Source organism: Quercus lobata, chromosome 12 (genome assembly GCF_001633185.2).
Source record: "Quercus lobata isolate SW786 chromosome 12, ValleyOak3.0 Primary Assembly, whole genome shotgun sequence".
In the NCBI taxonomy this organism is placed as follows: domain Eukaryota; kingdom Viridiplantae; phylum Streptophyta; class Magnoliopsida; order Fagales; family Fagaceae; genus Quercus; species Quercus lobata.
Window position 1 is genome coordinate 8521685 of NC_044915.1, and position 7712 is coordinate 8529396.

A 7712-nucleotide genomic window follows, 5' to 3' on the forward strand; every position below is an offset into this window, starting at 1 on the left:
CCGGTCCATGAATGACTCCGTCCATGATTGTTGACAATAGATTTCAAGATATATTTTCCTTGATCTTCTTTTACAGGATTAGTAAATAAATCTTTAGAAATGCTTAAAGAAATTACAAGAAGAAGAGTAGATAGGTAGAGAAACAGTAGAATTGCTTTCCAACCTCCTGAATATTAATACATTTTCATGTTTCTTCACTCTTTGAAAGCTTTAATTCAAGAACAAAATGTTCATTGTGACGACCATTCATAAACTTAGGAGTTACAACCATAAACAAAGTTTTGTGTCTAAGGAATGTTAAGCTAAAGCCAGCTAATGCTAAGTCTAAGTCCACCAATGGCTAGTTTTTCAAATACAGAAAACAGGGGTTTTAATTCAAAAGGCAACAGCTAGTGTCAGAACGGTGCCGTTTCTCTTGAGTAATCAAGCCACATGTACATTAGTGTAAAACACGAAATGGTGTCATCCTTGGAAGCCAGAAAATAGTTGGAATTGGGCGGGAAATTCAGTTTTCCTCTCTTGGTTGTTGAGCTCAACTGCCTCCGATTTTCATGGATCAGTTTCGTGAATTATGGAGATGTAATTATTCAGTTACTAATTGATCTTGTATATAAATAGAAGAACTGTAATCAGAATTAATTATGCAAGCATTTTTCATAGAAATCTTTCTTGAACTCTCTCTCTTTTTTCTCTCCCTCTCTCTCCCTCTTTCCTCACTATTCTTCTCTGCATTTTTTCAATTTGCTTGTTTCACAAGTGTTATTGCTTGAAAGCTTTATATAGCTTTTCTTCATGGTATCAAAGCAATCGATCCCTACTAGTACAAACTCAACAATGGTAGCTTCAATTTCAACTTCATCCTCCACTATGTCTCCATCAACAACAACCTCACTAATCAATTTGGTCAATCAGCCTTTGTTATTGTTGTCAAACATGGCTAACATAATGACTATTAAACTTGATAACTCAAATTACATAGTTTGGAAGCACCAGATCTCAACGGTGCTAGAGACATACTCGATGATTAAGCTTCTTGATGAATTTTAGCTTGTTCTAGAAAAATTTCTTAAAGATCTTTCTGGTGCAATTACTACTGTACTCAATCTAGACTATCTTATTTGGAAATCAAAGGAAAAAGTCTTGCTTACCTTTATCAGCTCAACACTAACACCTTTAGTTCTTGCTTTAACTGTTAGTTGTTCTTCAACTTTGGAAGTGCGGAGAGTTTTGGAGAACATATTCTCTTTTATATAGAGATCTTAGGTTATGAATCTCAAGGGAGAATTCCACAATGTCAAAAAAGGAACGGATTCTGTAGATGTGTATCTACAAAAGATCAAGGTCATTAGATAAAAGTTAATGGTAGTTGGTGTTCTATTGGATGATGAGGAGTTGCTCCATGCAACAATCAAAGGTCTTCCAAAGGAATTCAGTGCTTTCAGATCTACAATTTGGACTAGGAGCACAAAATTAGGGTTTGATGAATTGGCTACTATGCTAAATGCAGAAGAAGAATCATTAAATGAAGGTATGGTGATTAAAGATCCTACCTTTGCTATGGTTGCTAAAACAACATCCAGGCCTAACAATAATGGTGGTTACAACAACTCCTACAATCAATCCTATATTAGAGGTCGAGGCAGAGGCAATAGCAATAGAGGTAGAGGCAGAGGTCCTACTCCTAATCAGTTTTCACAATATTCATCAAACCAAGCTCCAAGCACAAGGTCAGAGAGACCTACTTGTTAGATTTGTGGTAAAGTAGGTCACTTAGCTATAGACTGTTGTGGACACAATAGGGAGTTACCACCTAGTTTTTGCAATGGTCTAGGAATCATATATATATATATATATATATAGCATCCTCTCAAGGAAGAACCTTTTTTATCTTATTACTAGATATATGGGTTCGGAGTTTAAGTACGGTTTTGGGAAGGTGTTAAGCACCCAAAATTGCCCAACCTTAAGGTTGGCCTCTTCTAATTGTGTCTTATGTCCTAACCCTATTAAAGGCACACTTAATATTGCATTCTAACTCACACATACACTAGCATACATCTAAGCGTACAACATGACATCAATCATCCCAAAAATCTAATCATACATCTACCATTGCAATTAACCAAAGCCTAACATCCACCTAGCATACATGTCATATCAACCTAGCATTCATCTAGCATCATACCATATCCAAGTCGTAAACATATAAACATTCGATCAAGGCAGAAACACAAGCATATAAAGATCCAAGCAAACATGTGATTACGAACAACTCATCCAAACAAGCATGTTTATATCTATCATCAAACAAACATCATGAATGTTCATGTGAATGCATGACTTACCTCACTTACCTTACTGCATCTCAACACCTATGGCATTAGTGCATGAACATGTGGATGCATGTCCATGGCATCAAAATGAAGCAACCTAAGATAAACCCTAATTTAATCATGCGAAAGCAAACAAATAACCAAACAATGAAATAGAAGATCAAAGCCACAAATATATATAAAACAGAAGCATCTTTATGCAAGGAAACAAGAAACAAAATCAAATAAACCAGGGTTAGGGTTTCTGGGCAGACTCATGCGCACGCATAAACAAGCCTGCATGCACAGGCAGGATTATATGCACATGGAATCCTCTCCAAAAACCCTAGCAACATAGTAAAAAGAGCAGGGCTTCAAAACAATAAATATATCGTCCTAACATGCTTTTAAAATGTAAAACTATATAAACCTAAACTACAAAGATATATTAAAACATATAACAAGCAAAGAAACAAGATTAAAGGTAAGATTAAAACATAAAAGAGAGAAAAGAGTTGAGAACTCAATACCTTAAAGTAAAAGCTCCTAAACTTGATTTTTGATCGTTCCCCTCAGTCAAATCTATTCACAATTAATAAAAAAGTGATTAGTAATATTAAACTCAAAGATCAAGGCCAGATAAGGCCCTAATCAAAAGAAAATTGACTTGAGTATGTTTTGTGAAAAACTCCCTCTTTGATTCACTATTTCTAGTGAATCTTAGTGTTTTCCCTTCAAGATTTCTGTGTCTTTTGAAAAGATATCATGTATAGCTATTTATATTTGTGAAAATGGGGGTTTGGAATGGCTCCCAGATGATGTGGGATTTGTTTCAAACCTTAGTCTTTAATGTAGTAAACTTGTCTTTCATAGTTTCTGGAACCCTACATGCGTGCACAGGATCGAGCCTGTGTTTGCATGATCTCACCTGCGCATACAGGCTGATTCCTGCATGTGCATGCCGAGAGTTTCTTTGGCTTTCATTTTTCAAAAATAGATTTATTTGCTCATTAAAAGTTATATTTTCCATTTTAACATTTCTCAAGTCAATTTAACATCTAATTGGGCCCTAAACTAACTTTGGGTCTTAGAATTCAATATTATTGGGAAACGAGGGCCCGAGTTGTAAGGGGGCACAAAATGCGGTGTCTACAATTGCTACCATTGGATGGATTATGCCTATCAAGGCAAGCATCCTCCTACAAAATTGGCAGCAATGGCTACCTCATCAAATGCTATAATTGCACAAGAGTAGCCCTGGCTTACAGACAATGCAACCACTGACCATGTCACCTCTAGCTTAAATCATCTCAACTTTCCCAAGTCCTATAATGGACAGGATCATCTCATAGTTGGTAATGGACAAAACTTACCAATCACACATCTAGGTAATACTCTTATTCCCTCTTCTAATTCAGCCATTCATCTTAAAAATATGTTAAGAGTTCCCTCTATGGCATCTAATATTGCATTAGTTCATAAAATCTGTCATGACAACAATTGTTGGTGCTACTTTGATGAAAACATCTTGCCTATACAGGCTTTGGCCACGGGGACAGTGCTCTACAAGGGCAAGAGTGAAGGCGGAGTGTATCCAATTTACCCTCACAAAGCATCTAAGCTTCTTCTTCCTCATAAACTTTACATTTCAGTTTTCACAACACCTCATAGCTGGCTTCTGTGGCACAGCGGACTTGGGCATCTTAATCACTAAGGGGCTGTTTGGATACATTTTTTTGGTCACTCAATTTCCATCACTCATCACTCATAACTCATCACTCATCACTCATCACTCATCACTCTAAAATACCATGTTTGTTTGGCACCATCACTCACTTCCCATCACTCAATATTTTTCACACTATTTGTGAGCCCCATACCTGTCACCGGTGTAGCTTTTTCATTTTTTTTTTTTCAGTACCCAAACTCACTGAACCCAGTGAAGAAAGAAAAAAAAAAAAAAAAAAACAGAACATGAAGACCGAACCAGTGAAAAAAAAAAAAAAAAAAAAAAAAAAAAAGAACCGAACAGCCAACCCAGGAAAAGAAAAAAAAAAAGTCAAAAGGTGGTCAAAAGTTGCGGTTGAGTACTGTTTGTGGGTCCCCTATGTGTGTTTAATTACAATATTGCCATTGAGTTATCAATTATGGAAACTGAAAACAGCCAAAATGTGTTTTTAGTTTCCATAACTCATAACTCAAAAATCAGAGAATTAAGTGATGGAAACAGAGTTATTTTTTGCCAAACAACCTTTTTGCTATGGGTCCCACCATTTTTGAGTTATGAGTTATGGAAACAGAGAATTGAGTTATGGAAATAGGCTATCCAAACAGCCCCTAAGTTCTTAGTTTTCTTTTTCCATATAAAAGTTTTTCTTTTAATAAGTGTGCAAACCTTGTTAATTCTTGTACACATTGTCTTCATGGCAAAATGCATAAGCTTCCTTTTGCAAATTCTAAGTTTGTTGCACATTCTCCCTTTGAACTTGTACATACTGATCTGTGGGGTCCTACACCTCTAGATTCAATAAATGGTTTCAAGTATTACGTGATTTTTGTTGATCATTTTACACGTTTTACTTGGTTATATTTGCTTGTCAATAAATTTGAGGTTTACTCCAAATTTTTCATGTTCAAAGCTATGGTTAAGAATCAATTCTCAACAACTATCAAAAGCTTGAGGTCTGATGGTGGAGGAGAATACACTTCTAAATTCTTTGAATCATACCTTGCCTTTAATGGCATTTTTCATCAAATTTCCAATGTATATACCTCTTAACAAAATGGCCTAGTAGAGAGAAAACATAGACACTTGATAGAAACCACCATCACACTCATTTCACAAGCTTCTTTACCCTCTCAATACTGGTCTTTTGTTGTCCAAATTGTTGTGAGTCTCGTTATTCTCCTTCCCATTGATACTCTTGGTTTCCTATCACCCTGGTTCAAACTATATGCTCAACATCCAGATTTAACACACCTCAAAGTGTTTGGTTGTGCTTGCCATCCATACCTCAGACCTTACACACATCACAAGCTTGAACATAGAACCAAAGAATGTCTCTTTCTTGGTTATTCCACTATTTCTAAAGGTTATTTGTGTCTTAACCTGCATACTAATCATTTTTACACTTCTAGGCATGTGTTGTTTAATGAGTTCGAGTTTTCTTTTCTTCATTTCAAATCATTTGGTTCTACTTCCTTTGCTTCTAAACCTGCTTATGAAGTTTGGTTATCAAATCTTCTCTATTTGCAATCCTCCAATCAACCATCTATCTTAGGTTCTTATGTGCCATCTAATACTCATTCCACAACAGAAAATCCAACCACTATTTCTCCATCATCACCTTCATTATCCACATCTCCTTCTCATCCTAGTCTCCCTACACCATTTGTCTTTTCCAATCCTACTACCTCATTTGTCCCACATAGTCCTCTACCACCTGCTGATGCTGATCCTGCCTTACCCCTTGTCACTAATGCACCTCCATCCTACAAAATAGCTTCTCAATATCTTCAATGGACTAAGGCAATGGATGTTGAGTTTGCTGCATTATAGAAGCAACAACCTGGTCTTTGGTTCTCCCTTCTCCATGTGTCAATTTGGTTGGTTGTAAGTAGACATGGCAAAACGAGTCAGAATTTTCTAACCTGACTTGACCTGATCCGAAAAATACTCGACCCGAACCTGATTTTTTTGACCCAAAGCAAAAACGAGTTGACCTATGACCCAACCTGTGTTTTTTGCGAGTCAACCCGACCCAAACCACATTTTGTGAAAAAAAAAATTGGTAAAAAAAATGATAAAATTAAGACAATATTGGTTTAATTGTTTGTTGTGAACTTTACGGAAACAATTAAGACATTTACATAACTGCATGCAAATTAATTGAAAGTTGAATGGTTGAGTATTCTGTAATGAGTAAAGATTTTTAGATATCAAATAGCAATGTACATGCCAAGATAATCTAGTTACAGTAGAGTTAAAAATATATATTTAAAATTGTGGACATGTGTGAGAAATATTCACAAGTGTGAAAATAGTGAAGCCAAAGTATCAAATTAGAATAAATTATGAATGTTTAGACCTATTTTTTTTAACAATTGTGTGGGTTCTTTTTTTTTTTTGGGACAGTACCTAGGCCCAAGTAGAAACAAGGATCCTGGGCCCTTTACTTATGTTTGGTGGACTGGGCTTGGTTTACTGCAACTAAAGGGGGCTGATTACGAACTAAGTTGTGTGCAAGTCACATAAAACTCCTCAAGGCAAAAATGCGATTCCTCCTAAGCAATAAAATATCATTATAAGTGTTTTAGTGTCCTAAACTGACCCTTTACTCTTACGAAATAAGTAAAATAAGTATTCATAACATTCACAATGAGAAGGAGATTGAAATAAAGTATTTGAGACTTATCTTTTATTATGTGAACATTGAAAAGAGTTCCTTCACTTGATTCCCCGAGCGTGATGTCGTGGCTCATAGGGGTACTAGGTTTGTGATCTATGGAACCCAGAATCTCTGGTTCCTTGAACTGTAGGATCTTTGTCCATGCTTATTATGCAATGGAGTTTTTTCCTTTCCTTTTACCCCTATAGGTCTTGCATAACAACACACTATACACTACACATATCTTCAAATAATTGTTAGTTTCTTAAATTAGGATATACATTTTAATACATATACATATATGTAAATGAATTTCATGAGAATGAGTCAGCCACGAAGATCCTGACCCCAATTCTCACAGACTTAGTGCTTTTGCACAAGACTTGTGGGATTTGGAACTCAAGTCCAAATGTATTGCCTTCCAAGATAGTTAGGTGAGGAGGATTTTGTGAAAGAGAGTGATATCTGATGTGTGCATGTTTTGACATATATTTCTTTGGAGGTTAAGTGATATTTTGAATGATCTCAAGGATATGGGACAAATTCCTACTCCTTGGCTCTCTCTTGTTTTGTCCCCTTTTTCTTTCCCTTCCCTTGCTGGACTCTTAAAGCTCTAAGAATATATCTTTTGAACCTCTGAACTCTCCCCCTTTTCCTCCCTCTGAATCCCCTTTCTTCCCCGCTTTTCTGCTATGCCTTAGTGTTCCTTTTATAGTGGACATGGTCTGGTACCTTAGGTGAAGACATCCTTAATCTACTGGATAAAACCATGTCCTCTGGAACCTAAAAAAGTGCATTGGGCAGATGTTTAGCTTAATTAGGCAATTATAACTCAAAAGGGACATTTGGCTTTAACTATAATTGAAAGATTCCTTATTGGAAAGTCAAAGGAGTGGGAGGGCTACTCAATGTACTGGATGACAACTTTAGTTGAAAATGACAATTGAGAGGAAATTGTGAAAGATGTCATGCACATAGGGGAACTGAGTTTTCCATTGGTTCATGCATTCTA